General features: G+C 49.2%; 1 long non-coding RNA gene across 1 annotated transcript; it reads right to left on the reverse strand.

Moving 5' to 3' along the window:
* Positions 1-125: 125 nt before the first annotated feature.
* Positions 126-4389, reverse strand: LOC127028774 (uncharacterized). The gene is made up of 3 exons (XR_007768068.1): positions 4358-4389; positions 4018-4082; positions 126-169 (listed from the first exon to the last, which is right to left on the reverse strand). It is a non-coding gene; the product is annotated as an uncharacterized LOC127028774 (long non-coding RNA).
* Between the last annotated feature and the right edge of the window lie 18298 nt (positions 4390-22687).

The following is a 22687-nucleotide window of genomic DNA, read 5'->3' on the forward strand; positions in this document are numbered from 1 at the left end:
TCTTTACAGGTTGCAAGTTGAGGCTTGGTACCACCTGTACACAAACAAACAAGGCATGCTTCTAACTTCACCAACACTACAAACACCTAAAAAATAACTGCTCCTTCACCCCACCAGACATGGCTCACCTTGCCCGAATCAGCTCTGGTGCCAATATCCCGCTTTGCACCTTCTGTAGGTAGCTAGGGTCTGGCGGCCGGAAGATATCGCGCTGTACGGAAAAGTAGGGTCCCTCTCCAGATAGCAATAGCGTTTAGTTTATGGTGTAAACAGACGGAAGTTGACATTGTAAACCTGAGCTATATATAATGCTGTTCTACTCACTAATAAATGCCATTTGCCGTCCACCACATTGGTGTCTGTGAGCTGATGGCCCGAGCGGCCTGGGTTGGTCGCCGTGCCGTTCCTGAACCAGGTCGCCACGCTACGAAGGCAACAAGTGGTGCCGAAACCCGGGAAACTCGCCTGGAATCGGGTGAACGGCGCCGGAGCGGCAGGACCAGCCCGGCGGGAGGACGCTCCCGGACCAACAAGGAGGATGGAAGCCCTTGTGAAGGTCGTATCAGAATTACATAAGCGTGGGGTATTGATTGTAAACTCAAAGATTTATTCACGGTTGCGAGGCTTTGCAAATTGGGGTCATTGACCAGCCGGTGGATATTCTCCACCCCGAAGTGTGGGCATAGTGCACAAAAGCGTTAGCCGAGGAGACGATGTCCTCGGGTTGGGGAAAAACCTGGGGTCGTGGGGAAAGTCGTACAGGCTCTGCAGAGGGCCATGCAGGACCGGAGACCTGGAGGGCGGCGGGGAGCTGTTTGTTTTTGGCCACCCCAAGTAGGGAGTCGTGGCAGCCACGCGGACTTTGCACCCCCTGACGATGACGATTTTGCTGGGCCTGGAGATCGCAGGAGGGTGCGCGTCCCCTCGATTCCCGACCCCAACCCGCACCCCGACCCGCTTACGGAGGGACAGCCAAATCCTTCTGGGGTGGGTTGGCCGAGGAGGCCAGGGGTGCCGCGGAGAGGCCGGAATCTGAGGAAGTCTGGGCTAGACCACCGCCATATGCGCCCCAACATGGCGCCGAGCACAAAGGGGAAGGGCGGGACGAAGATGCCTTGGCGGGAACAGGGAGGAAGCGCTAGTAAGCGCACGCCGCCGGGAAGGAGAGGGGAACGTGAGCGAAGGGCGGAAAGCCAATCAGAAGAAATGCCCTTATAGGGTAAACACCTCGCCGAGCAGAGGGCGGGGCGAACCAAGAGGGCGAGACGAACCAAGAGGGAGGGGCGAGCCAAGAGGGAGGGAACGGCCCGCCCGCAAGGGAAGCAGGCGGGGCCGGAGCCCAACAAAAAGGTACTGGAAACCGGAAGTAACCAGTCAGTCGAGTTCCGACTCCGGATCAGACACTAGCTGGGACGAGTGGCTTGCAACCGATTCAAACTTAGAGGAAGGAGAGACGGAAATAAACAAAGTTAAGAACCGAAATATCCCTGTTCAAATTAAAGAGAAATCGCGAGGAGAAATCCCTCTCACGGATTGGAGGAAAATAAAGATTGCGTGCGCCGGTTGGGCCCCATCGGCCGCGCTAGCGTTCCGGTCCGGGTGATGGATGGGGGACAGAGGGTCCACTCGCCAATAAACCCTAAGGATATACAAGCGATTGTTAAGGCGATCGCGGATAAAGGGCTTAATTCGCCATGTCTCCACCCTCATAGATGGTGTCTTTGGGGGAGACGATATGCTCCCGTTCGATATAAAACAAACTTGTAGATTGATCTTTGATGGGGCAGGAATGATCGTTTTTAAACAAGAATGGGAGGACAACTGTGCAAGGCAACTGGCCAAGTAACTGGAGCAGATCATCCACTGCATGGCTCCAGCCTGCAGCGGTTAATGGGCACAGACCCTATAATGATTACCCCCCAGGCCCAAGCCCAGGGCCTACGGCCCATGAAGTTATGGCAACTACTCGTGCGGCCAGAGAAGCTATTCACAGCCTCTAGAGTTATTGCCAAGCCATCGTCATGGTCCACAATAAAACAAAGTGAAAGTGAGAGTTTTACACAATTTGTAGATCGTCTCCAAGCAGCGGTCGACTGTTCGCCCTGCCTGCGGAGGCAAAAGGCCCAGTTGTAGCGAATGTTTACGTCAGCAGTGTAATTCGACAACCAAAGAAATTCTGCGATCACTACCGCGGGGTCAAGCATCGCGGACATGATTCAGCATGTCGCGAAGGAAGAGCATCTAACCCCGATCCAGGTGGCTGTTCGAACCATAATAATGTGATGACATGTTTTGTGAGTTTTTGTTCACAGGATTGGATCATCGGTCGCCCCCGTAACCCGTACACCCCGGTGACAAGAGAAGATGACAAGTTGGCAAGCGTCCTGTCCAAGCCTAGGAGTTCCGCACTGGCAGAACCAGACAACGGCAAACTAGCCTCCGCAAGGGGGGGCTACGATGCCTTTGTGTGATCTTGATTTTGGAGCTTGTCAGTATAGGACAGCAGAAGCAGATTACTATCACCATCAGCCATTCAAATGGACCCTTGCCAGGTGGGAGGATCAGCACGTGATTAAGGAAAATGTTACAGCAGGACCTCCTAGCTTCACTGTCGCACTATGCAGCATGATAACCACACCACCTTGTTTGGAAAAAATGCCCTATTACCTTTGTCCCGCATCTAATCCAGGAAAAGGGTACTGTAACTATCCTAACCAGTATTATTGTGCATATTGGGATTGTGTTACTGTCGCTTCTGCTTGGACCCCTATTTCCCGAGATAAATATCTATCAATATCAAGGGGACCACGAGGTTGTATACCAGGTGGGTTTGTTCCACCATGGGAGTTACACCTTGTTTGTCGTTGAAAAACTTTGATAATTCCTCAGAATATTGTATCCAGGTATCTATAGTCCCTAAAATCTTTTACCATCCTGAAGTCTTTGTCTACGATTTATAGATTACTCCAGAACATTATCTGTCAAAACGAGAACCCTTTACAGCACTAACAATAGCTACTCTAATGATCATGGGAGGGGCGGGAATAGGTACAGGAAGCATCCTTGGTACATCAAAGTAAAGAATTTAGTGCCTTGAGGATGGCAGTAGATGAGGACCTGGCTAGAATTGAACAATCCATACAAAACCGAAGGGGATTAGACCCGATGTTCCTGCAACAAAGGGGTTATGTGCTGCATTAAGAGAAGAGTGTTGTGTAAGAGACACTATGGCCAAACTGCGAGAAGGATTGGAAAAACGGAAAAGGAACAAGAGGCACAACAAAGTTGGTTTGCATCATGGTTTAACCATTCGCCATGGCTGACCACCCTGATCTCTACCTTGATAGGGCCAATCGCGATGATTCTGATAGCCCTGATCTTTGGACCCTGTATATTAAACAGGCTCGTGTCGTTTGTTAGGAGCCGGTTAGAAAAAGTTAACATCATGTTAATAGAATAATATTTTGTTCAAAATTTCCTTTAGCTATCCCCAGTTATACCCTGTTACTCCTAGTTACCCCCCAGTTACCTCTTGCCTAGCGTGCCTTATGTTTCTATTCAAGTTTGTGATATATATTTTAAGATTGTTATAAAGATGATATATATATTCTTTACAGATTGTTATATTTTAGCCAATTTAATTACTCATAGGGAGGGGAAAATGTAGGTAGCTAGGGTCTGGCGGCCGGAAGATATCGCGCTGTACGGAAAAGTAGGGTCCCTCTCCAGATAGCCAATAGCGTTTAGTTTATGGTGTAAACAGACGGAAGTGACATTGTAAACCTGAGCTATATAATGCTGTTCTACTCACTAATTAAATGCCATTTGCCGTCCACCACATTGGTGTCTGTGAGCTGATGGCCCGAGCGGCCTGGGTTGGTCGCCGTGCCGTTCCTGAACCAGGTCGCCACGCCTACGAAGGCAACACCTTCAAAATAAAAAAAAGTAACCCAAAACCTATAAGCTAGTCATAAGCCACTAGTCACATCTTCCCTCCAACACCACTCACCGCCTCACCTTCTTACAGCGCTCCGCTCGCCTCTCCTCTGTTGCCCTTTGGCACACAGCTCGTCCCGCTGCATCTGCAAAAACAATATCGAACACGTCACCCGATGCTGACCAACAGCTTAACAATTCCAGCGGTCTTTTCCATTTAGGAATACCATCTAGATTCCAACAACAGCCTGCCATTAAAAACACAAAAGTAGTTCGCATTATGCCGATAAGCGGAGGCACACAAGACCCTCGGTATAGCTACCGATGTGCTCGCCTAACACAAAAACAACCATGGGAACATCAAGACCTGAATAACATACGGTATAGCACACAGAAAACAAGCACCAAACTACCTCCTTACCTACAAAGCCCCTAAGGGAATTACAGTGGCAGTGGCCAATGGAAAAACCACGACGGCGTGACATGGTGACTCAAAGATCTAAAATGGACACCTTACGACTACAGAAACTGGTGCTAAAAACAATAGATAAACAAGAACAAGAGAACATAACTGCCTGACTGACGCTAGAGCAAACCTCAGTGGACACTTCAGGAAAAAGGCAAAACTGGAATAACAGAAAAAGCTTGCGTGCCCGAGACTGCGATAAAAGATGACCCCTGGCTGCAGACTGTTACGAGCACAAATAATACACATCCTCTTCTCCAAAACATTCCAGGGAAGACAATGACACAAACCTGCACTGGAAAGAAGTGCCTAGTCAGGGACTCTAAGTAACAAGGACTGTGACATCCGGATGGACGCACAAATTAAGTCAGGGAATGAAGTAAGTAAAAGGCACAGAGAAGCAGAGACCTCAGAGTTCTGGGGGGTATTTTTATGTACCTAAGCTTTACAAGACGAGACTCATCTGACATTCAGCCCTGCATATTGAGATGCAGAGGCCTGGATGGTTTACGCCGCATCTCCTGTGACCTTGTCGTACCTCCCGTCAGCTGCGGGGAAACTAAAACAGAACAGACCTCATCGACGTCCAAATCCAACTGCAAAACCATCTGAGAAAGGCTGACGAACCCTCCTTCCTTTCCCAGCCATCCCCCAGTCTCAAAACCTTACAAACCCCTTCTCCTCTCCTGAACTGTCTGGGAAGGAACCCCACTGCTTCCTGACAGCTCCTGCCCTGTATTTGCACCCCTGAACCCCCCGCATTGGTGCTCCTCAGGAGCTGTTCTTGTGAGCCACACCCTGCATTCTGCAGCCACCTCCTATCTTACACCTTCCCACAGACTCTGGGCTCTGCTACAGGCCCACAACATAAGTAAACCCTGATGCTTAGAATCTACAAGGGGCCTGCCACAAGCTGCAAAGGTCTAGGGACAACACTTCTCTGTGGGCGATTGGGAAAGGTGATGAGCCATCCCGTACCCTGAAAGACACTATGCCTTACGTCCCTGTCGCTTTCTTGAAAAATGCCAAAGTTTCATATACAGATGCATACAAGATGCGGACAAGATGCTCACCCTAACCACTGCTAGATAATCTCACCATCAGCCCTGTTAAGAGAGATGATATCAGCAACTAACACAGTATACAGCAAAAAGACCCAGACACCTCTACTTCTCTAAATGCCAACACACATCTACCCAAACAGCTTAGACAACTCAAAACCTGCCACCAACTGAAGAAACAGCAGAGCACCACACCACTAGAAGCCCCAGAACAGAATGAGCTCCTGGAGGAGAGGCTGTGGCTCATATACCCTGGGCCCCGCCCACACCCTTCCCACAATCCCCTGGGAAAGGGGAGGGCCAACCACCAGACAACATGGAGGGCCAGAGGAGCAGCAGGAGGTTTCTCATCTGCCTTCAGTTTATGGCGTGCAATGCGCTGAGCAGAGAAAGCGACCCTTACTGGAAATGATGATGTCTGCTCTTTTACTACAACTGCATCTACACTGCATCAGCAATGTGACTGGGTAGGGAATTAGACTTAATTTTTCTGGAGCGTAGATAGATGTCCTGCTAAGCTATGTAAGAAAGTAGTTTGTTAAATGTAATAACAATATTGTTATCAAAAATGATGTGCTTTAGTTTCCTATAAAAAAACCCAAAATGCTATGGGATTACACTTTGTTTCTAGCAAGACCCCACATACTACCTAAATTCTACCAGAACTGCCTTCTGGATAGGACCGAATGACAAAGCAGAATTAGATCACGTAAGAATCCCTTCTCAACAATATCTCCGGTTGCAAAGTAAATTTTTTACCGTAAATCGCCGACGGTTCAGAGTCACCTCGGCGGTCTCTCTGACCGACTGCCTTAACGGAACTAGATAAGTCCTAAAGAACAGAAAACACCAAAAAAACATGGAAATACAAGAAAAGTATCAGACACTGTATGAAGCAGCCTAATTAACACCTAAGTAGCTAGAACAAAAACAAATTGCAAAACAGAACAAAAACCACCACGGGAGATGTGTTGATAAAAATAGATGAAGGCCATGCCTTCTCTGAAAAACCTCAAGAGGAGATCTGAGCTGACGATAGACATCTTTGGGGTACCAGCTACCAAATAGAAACATACTATAAGGCAGAAAACAAAAAGACTGCTCTGGAGCATAAAGATGGCTCGGAAAAGGTTCTGACAGAACAAGAGGCATCGTCACAGGGATTAGAGAGATCCCGAAGGGGCCAGAGAGACCAAAGAAGTCTCAGGGATGCAATGAGCCAAAAGGGAATTGAACAAAGTACAGGTGTCCTCAGGGGACCGGGGACCGAATGGAGGCGCACCAAGATGAGAGGACAGAAAGACCGACTGGGGTAACAGATGCAGACTCAGGAAGGGTTCTGAGGGGAAGAGAGGGGTGCAAAGTGCCCTCCCGAGCTAAAAGGGCTCTAGGGCATCGGGATCTCTCGCGAGCTCGCAAAGGGAGCGGAGGAGTCCCAGGGGGCCTGAGAGACCAAAGAAGCCTCAGAGGTAACAATGAGGAGCTCTGAAGGGGATTTCAACAAAGTACAGATGTTGTCAGGGGCCGGGGGCTGAACGAAGGCATCCTAAATGGCAAAGAGTAAGATAAGAGCACAAAAAAATAAAATCGAAAGGAGCTAAAGCGCTGCTGAGTGCTGTGGAGTACAAGAAAGGACTCAGATGACATTTATAGAGAGTAGAGGAATTAGGAGGGGGGGGTAAGAAAAGAAGGCTTGGAGACACAGCGAGGGCCTTGGAGTCTCAGGAGGGCGTCTAGGCAAACTACAGATGACTGAGTGGGAGAGGAACCGAACGAGACACCCTCGATGGCAAGAGAAAGACAAAGGAGCGCTGCGTAGCAAAGAAAGAAGGGAGCTTTCATGGAACAAGAGAGATAGAAGGGAGATAAAGTGCTCCAAGGTGCTGTGGAGATCGAGGAAGGTCTCGGAGGCACCGACTGTGAGGAGAGGGTGTTGAGGGGGGCTGACGGGCAAAAGAAGGCTTAGGGACGACAAGGAGGAACTCGGGTGATCATCCAGCAGAGTACAGATGGTCTCGGGTGGCCAGAGACTGAACACAGGAATCCTAGACAGCGTAGAGGAACAAATGAGTGTTCTGTGGCTCAAAGATGGCCCCACCTGAAGTGCTACAAGGTGGATGTGGAGCACGAGGAAGGTCTCAGGAGGCATCGCGACCGGGAGAAGAAATGTCCCGAGGGAGCCAGAGAGACAGAAAAAAGGATTGGAGACCAACGATTAAATCAGAGGGGATCTGAACCGAGTAAACCTGTCATCGGAGGGCCAGGGAACAATAGAGCACGGCTAGAGGGAAGAAGACAGAATGACTGGGCTGGGTCACAGATATGGACTCAGGAAGTCCTCTGAGGGAACGAGAGGGATGTGAGGTCTGCTGCAAAGCTAAAAGTGTGCTAAGGGCACCTCGAAGGCATCGATAGGCATCGTGACACCATTAGAGGGGTCCGGTTGGGCCAAAGACACCAAAGGTGCTCAGGGACACAAGGAAAAGTCCGGAGGGGATTTGAACAGAGTACAGGTGTCGTCAGGAGGCCGGGGACCAAATGGAGGCACCCTAGATGGCAGAGGGGATGCTAAGAGCGCTCTGAGGCACAAACAACCGAGGACAGGTTTCTGAGGGACCGAGAGGATCAAAGTCCGCTACAGAGCTCAGACAGGGCTGTGGTTACAAAGAAGGTGTCTGAAGAGGCAGGTGACTGTAGCAGAGGGGCGTGAAAGGCTCAGAGGGATAAGAGAGATTGAAAGGGAGGCAGAGTGCTACCAAAATGCTGTGGAGCGCAAGGAAGGTCTCGGGAGGCATCCTAGCTGGCATAGAGAAGAAAAAGAATGCGCTTATTTGGGAACGGAGATCTTGGGAGAGGTGCGATTGCAACAAAACAAGTCCAAAGGGGGCTCACGGAGCTAAAAGTGTGCTGCAGGGAACATCGAAGACCTCGGGAGGCATCGTGACAGTAGCAGAGGGGTTCCGAGAGGGACAGACAAAAGAAGGCTCGAGACATGATGAAGAAGTCCAGAGGGGATTTGAACAGACTACAGATGTCCTCAGGGGACCAGGGACTGCACAGAGGTATCCTAGCTAGCATAGAGGACAACAAGAGCATCCCGGAGATGAAAGGTGGCATCAGGAAGGTTCTCGGGGGGAGAAGGGTGCAAAGTGCGCTACAGAGCCAAGAGAGGGCTGTGGGGCACGAGGATGGCGTCAGGAGGCACGATGACAGCAGCAGAAGGGGTGCTGAGAGTGAAAGAGAGACAGAAGGCAGCTCTGGGACAGATGCAAAACTGAAGAAGGTGTCCCCGCAATGTACAGATGTCCTCAGGGGACGAGCAACTGAATGGAGACATCCTAGATGGCAGTGAACAAGGTAAGAGAGCTCTGGGGCACAGAGCAAGCCTGAGGAAGGGTTCCGTTGAATAAGAGAGATACAAAGAGGCTGCAGAGCTCCAAGGGTGCCATGGGCACGAGGACAGTCTCGGGAGGCGTCGTGATGGGAACGAGAGGGCCCCGGGGGGACAGAGACCAACAAAGTATTGCTGACACAATGAGGTGCTCGGGAAGGGATCTGAACAGAGTACAGATGTCCTCAGGGGACCAGGGACCAAATGGAGGCATCCGACATGGCGGAGGGGAAGGCAAGAGTGCTCTGGGGCACAATGAAAGCCCGAGGAAGAGTTGTGTCTGAATAAGAAAGATACAAAGCCTGCTGCAGAACTAAAGGATGGTCGTGGAACGCAAGGACGCTCACAGGGGCGGCGTGACAGAAATAGACGGGTGCTGAGGTGGCCAGAGAACATCAAAGGTACTCAGGAGGGGATTTGAACAGAGCAGAGATGTGTGAGGGAGACGCTGACCCACTGGAGGCAAGCGAGGGGAAGAGGACAAAAAGACCGCTCTGAGGAAGAGGAGATGTTCTGACAAACCGAGAGGGGTACAAATTATGCTCCAGAGATAAAAGCGTGCCGAGGAGACCCTCTAAAGCCTTGGGATGAACCGAGGGAAAAGGAAAAAAATAAGATGCAAAGAAAACTTAAAAAGCAACAGGGTATGTGACAAACAACAAAGAATTACAAAAGAGGGATAGACAGCTTGATAAAAGTAGACATAGGGAAAAAGTGAAAAATGAAGGCATTAAAGGAGAAAAAAACTACAAAATAGGGACAAACTAAATAAACAGAGACATAGAAAGAAAATTGAAAAATAAAGACAGTGAACTGGATAAAAGTAGATATAGAAAAAAATGTAAAAGCAATGTGATACAGGACACAGAAAATAATAAAAAAGGGGTTAGGCATCTTGATAAAGTAAACATAGGAAAATTCTTAAGTGACAACATAGAGGACAGATAGGAAAAAAGTAAATAATAGAGACAGAAAAATGCATAAAAGTGAAGATAGAAACAAAAATTCACACATGAAAACATTGAGAGGAAAAAATTAAAAAGCGAAGAAACCTGAGTAGAGGGAGACATAGAAAGAAAATTTTTAAAGCAACTGGGTACAGGACAGACTAGAATGAATTAAAAAGTAAAGACAGTGAACTGGGTAAAAATAGATGAGGAAAGAAAATTTAAAAGCTATGGCGTACAGGACAGACAGGAAAAGTTTAAAAAAAGAACGGAAATTTAGAAGCGACGGGGCACAGGACAGAGGAAAAAATTAAAAAATAAAGATAGTGAACTGGCTAAACGTAGACATAGAAAGAAAATTTTAAAGCGACAGGGTACGTGACAGACAGGAAATAAAAAATAGCAAGGCAGCTTCATAAAGTAGACATAGCATTGTGGTTTTACCCGGCTGGCAACTAAGCACCATACAGCTGCTTGCTCACTCCCTCACAGTGAGGATGGGGGAGAATTGGAAGGGTAAATGTGAGAAAGAAGCTCATAAGTTGACATAAAAAAAAAAGGCGGGGGACCAACAAAGAGAGAGGAAAATAAAACCCAAGAAAAACAAGCGGTGCAAATGAAAACAATTGCTCACCACCGACCACCCGATGACCACCCAGTTCTGAGCAACCCCCACCACCACACAACCTCCACCCCCAGTTTTATTGCTGAGCATGATGTCATACAGTCTGGAATATCCCTTTGGGCAGTTGGGGTCAGCTGTCCCGGCTGTGTCCCCTCCCAACAAATTGCGCACCCCCAGCCTGCTCGCTGGCGGGGCAGGGTGAGGAGCAGAAAAGCCCTTGGCGGTGTGCGAGCGCTGCTCAGCGATAACTAACACATTTCCCTGTGTTATCAACACTGTTTTCAGTACAAATCCAAAATGTAGCCCCGTACTACCTACGATGAAGAAAACTAACTCTATCCCATCCAAAACCACACGCAGAAATAAAATTTTAAAAAGTGAAGTGGTACAGGAAACAATTAAAAAAATGGGGACAGAAAAGTAGATAAATGGAGACATAGAAAGAAAATTTAAAAGGGGCAGGGTACAGGAAAGCCAGGAAAACAATAAAAAATAGGGACAGCAAACAATAAATGTTGACATAGCAAATGTAATAAGCGATGGCATTTAGGAAAGACGAGAAAAAAATTAAAAATAAGGATAAGGTAAAAAATAGACACACACATGGAAATATAATCTTAAAAGTGACAGGGCACACAACAGGAATAAATTAAAAAATATGAACAGAGAGTTTGATAAAAGTAGACATAGAATGAAAATTGAAAAAGCAAAAGGGTTCAGGACAGACAGGAAAAAAATAAAAAATAAAGACAGTGAATTGGTTAAAGGAGACAGAAAGAAAATTTTAAAGCGACTGGGTAAAGGACAAACAGGAAAAAATTAAAAGTGGGGACAGAAAAACTGGATAAAAGTTGATGTAAAAAGAAAATTTAAAAAGCAAAAGGTGTTAAGAAAGACTAAAAAAAATTAAAAATAAGGGTCAAGCGATAGAGAGAGACATAGGAAGAAAATTATAAAAGCAGAGGCCTTAAGGAAAGACAAGAAAAAGTTATTGTTGTGGTTTAACCCCAGCTGGCAACTAAGCACCACCCAGCCGCTCGCTCACTCCCCCCACCGGTGGGATGGGGGAGAGAATTGGAAGGGTAAAAGTGAGGAAAACTCGTGGGTTGAGATAAAGACAGTTTAATAGGTAAAGCAAAAGCCACGCGCACAAGCAAAGCAAAACGAGGAATTCATTCACCGTTTCCCATTGGCAGGCAGGTGTTCAGCCATCTCCAGGAAAGCAGGGCTCCATCACACATAACGGTGACTTGGGAAGACAAACACCATCACTCCGATCGTCCCTGCCTTCCCTCTTCTTGCCCCAGCTTTATATGCTGAGCACCATGTCATATGGTCTGGAATATCCCTTTGGGCAGTTGGGGTCAGCTGTCCTGGCTGTGTCCCCTCCCAACTTCTCGTGCACCCCCAGCCTGCTTGCTGGTGGAGTGGTGTGAGGAGCAGAAAAAGGCCCTGACTCTGTGTAAGTACTGCTCAGCAATAACGAAACATCCTTGTGTTATCAACACTGTTTTCAGCACAAATCCAAAACATAGCCCCATACTAGCTACTATGAAGAAAATTAACTCTATCCCAGCCAAAACCAGCACAGTTACAAAATAAGAATAGGGAGAAAAAATACAGAGAGATATCTGAAGACAATTTCAAAAGCAATGGGGTACAGAACAGACAAGAAACAAATAAAAAAGACAGACAGTAAATTGATTAAAGTAGACATGGAAAGAAAATTTTAAAAGCGACAGGGTACAGGATAGACAGGAAAACATGAAAAACAGGGACACCAAAGTGGATAAACTTTGACATAGCAAGAAAATTGAAGAAGCAACAGGGTACAGGACAGACAGGAGAGAATTAGAAAATGAAGACAGTGAACTGGATAAAAGTAGCCATAGAAGCAAAATTTAAAATTGACGGAGTATAGTATAGACAGGAAAAAAATTTAAAAAGAGGAGGACAGGAAACTAAATAAATGGAGGCATAGAAAGAAAAATTTTAAAGCAACTGGGTACAGGACAGAGAGAGAGAGGGGAAGTAATAAATAGGGACAGGGAATCGGATAGAGGGAGACAGAAATGTTAAAAAGGGACAGGCTACAAGAAACACAGGAAAGAATTAAAAAAATAGGAACAGGGGTGAGAACAGAAGGAAACATTGAAAGAAAATATAAAAAGTGACAGGGTATAAGGAAAAAAGGGAGAAATTAAAATTTAGGGAAAAGAAGCGGGATAAAGGGAATTGTTGAAAGAGAAATTAAATAGCGATGGGGTACAAGAAATATAGGGAGGAATTAAACAATCCAGAAAAGGAGCCTGATAGAGGGTGACGTAGAAGGAATTTTAAAAAGCAACTGAGTACAAGAAACATGGATAAGAATTAAAACACAGGGACAGGGAGATGGATAGAGGACAATGTAGAAAGAAAACTTAAACAGTGATTGGGTACAGGAAACACAGGCATATTAAAAGAACAGGGACAGGGAGATGGATAGAAGGAACCATAATAAGAAAATTGTCAAAGCAACGGGGTACAAGAAACACAGGAAATACTTAAAAAACAGGGACAGGGAGATGGATAGAAGGAAACGCAGAAAGAAAATGTAAAAAGTGATGGGGTACAGGACAGAGAGGGTGCCAGAGAGAGGGAAACGTAGAAAGAGAAATTAAAATGCAACAGGTACCAGAAACACAGGAAAGCATTAAAAAAGTAGGGAGAGGGAGCCGCAGAGAGAGAAACGTAGGAAAAAATTAATAGATGAAGTGGTACAGGGCAGAGTTGGCAGAAGAGAACAAGTTTTGGGGAGCCGGACAGGCAGGTGGGCAGGCAGAGATCCAGGGAAGGGCGGCGGAGATGGACCGGGACGCACACGAGACAATGCGCGACTCGCCACAGCTCCTGGCACCGGCAGGAGACCTTCACTGACCCAACGCTTTTCTCTGTGCTTCGGCGGCAGGGTACCTACACACTCCTCTCCCACGAGGCTTCCCAGCGGCTCGCACGAGCGGCCGATGGGAGGCACCGAGCTCCCCAGCACCGTGTGCTGGTGGTCTGCTCTGTCGGGGATGGCTCAGAGAGATCCTTCCTTGCCACAGGGACTGGGCATGCCTTGCTGGAGGCACCTGCCTGCGGGACCCCCTTGGATTCCCTCCTCAGCCAGTTCCCCTTCCTCAGTTCCCTCAGGCAGGTGTGCCTGGGCAGACCCTTCCCCGGCTAAAGGGAGGAATTAAAAAATAGGGACAGTGAGCTGGATAAAGAGAGACACAGAAAGAAAATTTAAAAAGCGACGGGGTACAGGACAGACAGGAAAACATTAAGAAATAAAGACAGGGAGATGGATTAGGGGGATACATAGAAAGAGACAGGATACAGGAGACACAGGAAAGAATTTAAAAAATAGGGAGAGGGAGGAAGATAGAGGGAGAAATAGAAGGAAAATTCAAAAAGCTATGGGGTACAAGTCACACAGACTCAAATTAAAAAAAAAAAGGCCAGGGAGCTGGAGAGAGAGAGACATATGTATAAAGAAAATTTTAAAACCAAGGGGGTAAAGGAAAGAGCAAGAAGAAATAAAAAAGGGAGCCAGATAGAGGGAGGCATAGCAAGTTTGAAAAGCGATGGGGTACAGAGCAGAGGGAGTGTCCTGGTTTTGCTGGAATAAAGTTAAACTTCTTCTTAGTAGCTGCTATAGTGCTGTGTTTGGATTTAGGATGAGAATAATGTTGATAACACACTGATGTTTTAGTTGTTGCTAAGCAGTGTTTATATTAAGTCAAGGATTTTTCAGCTTCTCATACTGCCCTGCCAGCGGAGGCTGGGAGTGCACAAGAAGCTGGGAGGGGACACAGCAAGGGCAGTTGACCCAAACAAGCCAAAGGGATATTCCACACCATATGATGTCATGCCCAGTACATAAACTGGGGAAGTTGGCCAGGGGACACCGCGGCTCAGAGATTGGCTGGGCACCGGTCAGCAGGTGGTGAGCAATTCTATTGTGCATCACTTGTTTTGTATATTCTATTATTATTTTTTTTCCCCCTTCCTTTTCTGTCCTATTAAACTGTCTTTATCTCAGCCCATGAGTTTTCCTCCCCTCCTGCCCCCCCTCCAATTCTCTCCTCCATCCCACGGAGGGGCGGGGCCGGGGGGAGGACAGGCAAGCAAGCGAGCGAGCGGCTGTGTGGTGCCTAGTTACTGGCTGGGGTCAAACCATGACAGGGAGATATTAAAAAATAGGGTCAGGGAGCCAGATAGGGGGAGACATAGAAATTACATTTTTAAAGTAATGGGAGGTACAAGGCAGTGCAAAAAACCTAAATAATAGGGAGAGGGAGCTGGTTAGAGGGAGACACAGAAAAAATTTAAAAGGCAACGGGGGTACTGGGCAGAGTTGCAGAAAGAATAGGTTTTCAGGAGCCATACAGGGAGGTGGGTGGGCAGAGAGGAAGATGGAGGAATGGAGGCAGGCAGACATCTGGAGAAAGGGTGGCAGAGATGGGCCAGGATGCAGAGGAGAGGATGTGTGACTCACCGCAGCTCCTGGTGCTGGCAGGAGACCTTCACCACCCCGATGCTTCTGTCTCTGCCCTTTCCTCCTCTGCAGTGCCACCTGCCCGACCCTCGCCCACTCAGCAGCACACAGCAGAGGCCTTGATGCTCCTCATCTGGAAGAATTCCTCAATACATGGCGGCTCACACACATAGTCAACAGAGGCACCGAGCTCCCAGCACCACGTGCCGGTGGTCTGCTCTGTTGGGGATGGCTCGGAGGGATCCTTCATCGCCGCAGGGACTGCCTGTTCCTTGCTGGAGGCAGCTGCCTGTGCGGGACCCCCTTGGATTCCCTCCTCAGCCAGTTCCCCTTCCTCAGCTCCCTCAGGCAGCCATGCCCAGGCAGCCCCCTCTCCAGCTAGAGCCCTTCACACACAGCAGGGCCAGCCCCATCCTCAGCCTCACTGGCCACACCTGGGGCTGCCCCAGCTCCAGCCCCAGCTGGGGCCCATCGGGGACAGGGGCCATTGCCAAAGCCCCACAGCACATCACCCCCTCCCCTGCTTCCTGTCCACAGCCAGGAGCTCTGCACCCAGGGGCTGCAAACACAGCCAGGGGCACAGAGGAGGCAGGAAAAGTTTGTTCCTTAAGGCACATAAGAAATCCCGGCAGTGAGTTGGCTACAAGGCTCAGTGCTCAAAGGCAGCAGGACAGAGGGAGAAAAGGGAAGAGAAAAGACAGAGGGCCATAGAGGTGTGGGACAGGGAAGCCAGAAAATGGGATGCTGTGAACAAGAGAGGGACAGGGAGCAGGACAACTGTGTAGACAGAGGAGAGCGGAGAGGTTGTGCAAAGAAAACAGGGGTCAGAGAGATGGAGGACTAAATAAGAGAGACAGGGAGCAGGAGAGGGAGGCAGAAGGACCAGCAGGACAAACAAGACAGAGAAAAGACAAGGGACGGGGAAAAACTCTACAGTGAAAGGGGAAAAGAAACATAGGCAAGAAATAAAAGATAGAAACAGGGAGCCGGATAGAGGTAGACATAGACAGAAAATTTCGAAAGGCGACAGGATAAAAGAAACATAGGCAAAAACTACCAAATAGGGACAGGGAGATAGAAAAAGGGAGATGGAGAAAGAAAATGTAAAAAGTGACAGGGTACCCGACAGAGAGGGAAGAATTAAGACTTAGAGTCAGGGAGATGGATAGAGGGAGACGTGGGAAGGAAATTTTGAAAGCTACAGGATACAAGAATCATACACAAGAATTAAAAAACAGGTACACAGAGCTGCATAGAGGAGACATAGGAAGAAAATCTGAAAAGCGATTGGGTTCAAGAAACATAGGCAAGAATTAAAAAAATAGGGATGGAGAGGTAGAAAGAAAGTTTCCAAAGCGATGGGGTACAGGAAACATAGGCAAGAATTAAAAAATAGGGACAGGGAGCCTGATAGAAGGAAACTGGTGGGGTAACCTTTGGCTGCCCACCAAGCCGTTCTATCGCTCCCCCTTCTCAACAAGACGAGGAGAAAATACAACAAAAAAGAGCTTGTGGGTCAAAATAAGGACAAAGAGATCACTCCCCAATTACTGTCACTGGCAAAACAGCCTTGACTTGGGGAGAGTAATTTATTTTCGATCAAAATCAGAGTAGGATAATGAGAAATAAGAACAAGTCTAAAAAACACCTTCCCCCCACCCCTCTCTTTTTTTTCTGGGCTCACCTTCACTCCTGACTTCTCCACCTCCTCCCCCCGAGCAGCGCAGCGGGGACAGGGAGCAGGGGTTGCACTCAGTTCATCACGTGTTGTCCCTGCTGCTCCTTCCTCCTCATGATCCTCTTCTGCTCCAGCGTGGGGCCCCTCCCATGGGGCCACAGGTCCTGCCAGCAAACCTCCTCCAGCATGGGCTCCTCTCCACGGGGCCACAGCTGCTGACAGGAGCCTGCTCCAGCATGGGCTCTCCCTGGAGTCACAAGCTTTCTTCAGGCACATCCACCTGCTCCGATGTGGGGTCCTCCACGGGCCGCGGGTGGATGTCTGCTCCACCATGGACCTCCATGGGCTGCAGGGGGAACAACCTGCCTCGCCATGGTCTTCACCACAGGCTGCAGGGGAATCTCTGCTCTGGCCCCTGCAGCATCTCCTCCCCCCACCCACCTTCTTCACTGACCTTGGTGCCTGCAGGGCTGTTTCACACTCGCATTTTCTCTGTCACAGCTTCTGCGCAGCATTTTTTAGCCCTTCTTAAATACGTCATCACAGAGGCGCTACCAGCGTTGCTGATGGGCTCAGCTTTGACCAGCCACAGATCTGTCTTGGAACTGGCTGTGCCCAACATGGGGGCAACTCCTGGTGTCTTCTCACAGAAGCCACCCCTGCAGCCCCTGCCCGCCCCCACCCCAGCTAACAAAACCTTGCTGCGTAAAGCCGACACAGCAGCGATCGGCTACAGGGCAGAGCGAGAGGCAGAGGGGAAAAAAAACCATAGCGATGGGCTACAGGCCAGAGAAAGAGGGAGGGACAGGGAACCAGACCAGAGAGAGACGGAGAAAAACAAAGAGTGATGGCCCACAGGGCAGAGAGGGAGGAATTAAAAAGGGGGACAGTGAGGTGGACAGAGAGAGACTGAGAATTTTTTTTTTTCTTTTTATTGATGAGCTAAAACGGAGAGACAGAGGAATTAAAGAATAGGGACAGGGAGCTAGACAGAGAGAGAACAATAAAGACAAAAATGGGCTATGGGACAGAGAGGGAAGACATTAAAACATTGGGACAGGGACCTGGAACAAGAGAATATAAAGGATAGAAAAAGCATATCTAGAATACAGGGAGGCAGAGAGAGAGAATTTAGAAATAGGGACATGGAGCCAGACAGAGAGAATTGGGAGGGGCAGGGAATTGTGAAGGGCTAAAGGGCAGATGGGGGAGGAATTAAAAAGAATTGGGATAGGAAGACAGATAGATGGAGAAAGACAAAAATAGCGATGGGCTGCAGGACAGAGACAGAGGATGAAAAAAAGAGGGACAGGGAACACGACAGAAGCACATAGAGAGAAAAAGAACGTGGAGAGGCAGAACGACAGAGAAAGAGGGGGACTTGGAGAGAATGAGAGAGGAGAGGTACAGGGAAGTGAAAAAAATGACAGCAGTGAGAGAAATAGAAGGGAGGGGACCGGGATGCAGAAGGGCGACACAGCCCCAAGGGTCCAGGACTCACCGCAGCTCCCGCTGTCAGAGGTGCTGGGAAAATTTCACTGTTCGGACGCGTCTTTCTCTGTCTCCCTTTCTCTCCCCCTCCTTTCCTCCTCTGTAGCTCCAGTCACTTGACTGTCATCCACCTCGAAGAATAGATTGCTGTCTTACAGCTCTTACAGTATGAGGCTTCCCAGATACGTAGCCTCACAACACGCACACACGCACTGCGCCGTACGTGTGCTTTTGGTTACCATACAGACCCTGCCGCGCACGTTGGTGATCGGATCTGCTGAGGACTACGCTGAGAGGGATCCTTCCTCACCCAGAGAGGCAGGCTGTCCCCTGTCTGCATCGGGAGGCTGCTGCCGCTAGATCCCCTTTATTTTATTCTTCAGATGCTTTACTTTTTTCTGGCCTCTCCCGCTTCAGCCCCGGCAGCTCCTGTCCACAGCCCGTAAGTGCTCCAGCTGTCCCTTGTCGCCATGCCGCTCGGAGAACGAGGCAAAGGCAACCCACCCAAACCTGAGCCAGATGCAGTCCACAACGTCCCCGCAGAGGAACCCACAACTGAGGCCTCAGTGCTGCCTCTGGGAGAGGGAAAGAGCAAGCAACTGTTATCCACAGGGATGACTGGGGCTCCCCTCAGGCAGGAACCCCTTCTTCTGCAGGAGCTTCTGGAGACGCCGCTCTTTCCCCAAACTGATGCTAACGGCACCTGCATTGATGGAGAATAAAGCCTATTCAGGGGGCGGCTTGCTGCCGTGAGGACAGGGTTTGGGAGCAGTCCGTGGCTACGGGACAGGCTTCAGGGGAGGTGCTGGAGCTGGGGGCAGCTGCATGGGGTGAGCAGGGCTGGAGGAGTTTTTGTTGAGTTGGGGAGGCACCCAGTGCCTTTTCCAGGGGTGGAAGGCCTCCAGGTACCCAGAGAGGCGGGGCATCCATCTCCTGCCCCTCTTCCTGCTTCCTCTCCACCAGCTCTCAGAAAATCCCTGGGAGCCACCCTTCTGGGGCCCAACTCCAAGTGACCATCAACCTGTCGGTTGGGAACATCCTTGCAGCTTGTTGGCACTCTCGGGCAGGCATGCCCCAGCAGCACCATCCCCTGGGGCTGCAGCCCTGTGATACAGAGGTGCCATCCCCATCAGCCTCACTGGCCCCCCCGGGGCTCCTCCAGCCCCAGCTGACAGCTGCAGCCATGGCCCCTTACACCCACGAGGTAACCTGCTCCCCTGGACTCTGTGACAGCCACTCACCAAGTACAAAGGACTAAAAACACAGCCATGAGTGCAAATGAGACAGTGAGTGTTTATTCGTTAACGTCTGTAAGTCCCAGGAGTAAGTCTGCTAGCAGCAGATACAGAGAACAAAAAATACAGCGATGGGGAGCAGGACAGAGGAACAGAAGAGAAAAATAAAATGAGGGAGAAGGACTGAGGAGCAAAGAAAGAAACAGGTACAGGGGAAAGGCCAGTGAGATGGAGAAATCAATAAAAAAAGGGAAGAGGAGCCCTGCAGGGACATGGCAGAAAGAAAAACAGCGTCAGGGAGCAGGACAGAGAGAAAGAGAGAAAATGATGAGCAGGGAGCAGAACAGATGGATCGAGAGCGAAATGGAATGAGGGGAATAAAGAAGGTGGGAGGGAGAGAAAGAGACAGGGAACAAGCCAGAGGGATTGAGGAGGGAAAAAAGAAACACAGAGATGAGGACAAAGAGATGAGAGACAGATTAAACAGTGATGGACTGCAGGATGAGAAAAAAGGCCAGGGATCAGGACAGAGGGGAATAATGGGACAGCAAGCTGGGCAGGGGAATATAACAAGAAATGGCAGGACAGGCAGTGGTATGGAGATACACAGACAAAAAGTTAGGGGGAGGATGGAGGACAGAGAGAATAAGAGAAAATGGACAGGGAATGGGCAGAGATGGAGAAAGAAACACGAGAGACAGAGAGAGGAGGAGAGTGACGGGACCGAGGCAGAGAGAGGGAGAAAGAAAAAAAAAAAAAGATAGTTGATGGGTAGCAGGCCAGAGGGACGAGGAAAGACAGGAGGAAGGACAGAGGGATATAGAAAACAGGTGAGGGACAGGGAGCCAGAAAGCTGAATATTGTGAAAGAGAGAGGGACGGGGAGCAGGACACCGGGATAGAGAGACAATGAGAGCAACAGAGAGAATGACAGAGAGATGGAGCACGAGAAAAAAAACAGAGATAGGAGAGCCGGGACAGACAGATGAAGCAATAAATAGGGACAGGGAGCAGGACAGAGCGGGGGAGGGAGAGAGAGGGACAGGTAAAGATAACAGATAATTGGAGAAAGAAAGGAAAGGGAACAGCACAGAGGTTCACAGCAAAAAAAGAGAGGATGGCAGAAAGAGAAAAATAAGACAAGGGAGAAGGACTGAGGAGCAGAGAGAAAAAGGTACAGGGAAAAGGACAGAGACGGAGAAAACAAAGGAAGACCGGAGGCAGAATGAAAGGAAAGATCGACCGAGGACAGGGAGCAGGACAAAGGGTGGAAAAGGAAAAAACAGTGATGGCAGCAGGATAGAGGAAGAGAGAGAGAAAAAGAGCAAGAGAGCAAGAGAAGGAGAATGACAGAAGGATGTAGAGAGAAAGACTGGGACACGTAAAAGGGGGGGTTGGGGGACACACATCAGAAGGGTAGAAAGGAAAAAAGACGATAGGGAGGAAGACAGTGTGATAGAGACAGAGGGAGAGAGGGAGTGGGTGGCAAGGATACAGAAAAGCAGAGGTACAGGGAAGAGGAAAGAAAGAGAGAGAAAGGGGAGGGTGGGGAGCAGGAGAGAGAGATGGAGAAAGAAAAAACAGGGACAAGGACAGGGACAGAGGGGTAGAGAGGCAAAGAGAGGAACAGGGAGCAGGACACTGTGATATAAACAGAGAGGGACAAGGAGCGGGACACAAGATTGCAGAGAGAGAGGTACAGGGAAGTGACAGGGAGAAAAAGAGCGGGGCAGGGAGCAGGTCAGAGAGCTGGAGAAAGAAAAAATACTGCTGGGAGAAGGACAGGAGGATAGAGCCGAAAGAGATGAATGGGAAGCAGGGCAGTGGGATGCAGACAGCAAAAATAATGACAGGCAACGGGACAGAGGGATTGACAGAGAAGTAAGGGACAGGGAGCAGGACAGAGAACAGAAGGAAAAAAATACTGATGAGCAACGGGACAAAGGGATGCAGAGAAAAAGAAGGAGGGAAGAGAGAGAGAAAGATGGGGCTAGAGCACGGGACTTGGAGAGACAAAAAGCAGGACAAGGAACAGGACAGAGGGACTGTGGTGGGGCAGGAGAACCAGATGCAGATTAAGACAAAGAGATGGAGAAGGAAACAAAAATGGTGAGGGGCTGCTGGACAGAGATGGAGCAAGAAAAAGTAGGGCCAGAGTAGGGAAGAGAGACGAAAAGAGGGACAGCTGGCTGGACAGGGGGATATAACTAGAAACAATGAGACAGGCAGCGGGACAGAGGAATAAAGGCAGAATAACCAGGGAGAGGAAGCAGGATAGATGGACAGTGGGAGGAAAAAGGGGGCAGGGAGCAGGACTGAGAGACGGAAGAAGAAGCGTTAGGGGCAGTGGGATAGAGAGTGCAAAATACAGGTTAGAGGAAGGACAGAGGGACAGAGAGAGAACGAGAGGGACAGAACCCAGACGGAGGCAGGAGAAAGAAAAACCAGTGACAAGCGGCAGGCCAGAGGCAGGGGGGTAGGGGGAGGAAGGACAGGAGGGAGGAAGGAGGGATACAGAGAGCAAGTGAGGGACAGGGAGGAAGAAAACGGATACAGAAAAAAAGAGAGTTACAGGGAGCAGGACACCGGGATAGAGAGCACGCAAGAGCAACAGGGAGAATGACAGGGAGATGGAGCCAGAGAAAAAACAGGGACTGAAAGCGGGACAGAGAAATGGAAAAGGAAAATTAGGGATGGGTACAAGCACAGAGAGGAAAAGAATGCCAGGGAACATGCCAGAAGAAAAAAAAAAAAAAAAAAAAGAGAGACAGGTGCAGCTCAGGACAAAGAGATGGAAAAGGAAAAAACAGCGATGGGCTGCAGGACAGAGATGAAGGATGACAAGAAGGAAGGAGAGAGAACAGGACAAAAACGCAGGGAGAGAAAAGAAAAGGGAGCGTTAGAACAAGAGAGAGAAAGCGAGAGAGGAAGAGGGAGCAGGACAGAAGAATAGAGGAAAAGAGGAGAGGTACAGGGAAGCAAAGAAAATCACAGCAGCGTGGGAAAGAGAGGGGGCCAGGGGAGGGACAGGGAGGGACCGGGACACAGAGGAGGGCGTCAGGGCCCCAAGGGCCCAGGACTCACCGCAGCTCTCGCTCTCGGCGCTGCCAGAAGAATTTGTCAGTTCAGACACTTCTTTCTCCTGCTCTCCTCCCTTCCTCTTCTGTAACTCTGGTCGCTTGGCTGTCCTGCACCTAAGAGAATACGTGGGTGTCTCACAGCTCTTACGAGATTAAACTTCCTAGACACGCAGCCTCGCTCGGTCACGCACTCCGTGGCTGTGATGGACTGCAGGATGAGAAAAAAGGCCAGGGATCAGGACAGAGGGGAAAT

The sequence above is a fragment of the Gymnogyps californianus genome, unplaced genomic scaffold, assembly GCF_018139145.2.
Source record: "Gymnogyps californianus isolate 813 unplaced genomic scaffold, ASM1813914v2 HiC_scaffold_42, whole genome shotgun sequence".
Classification (NCBI taxonomy): domain Eukaryota; kingdom Metazoa; phylum Chordata; class Aves; order Accipitriformes; family Cathartidae; genus Gymnogyps; species Gymnogyps californianus.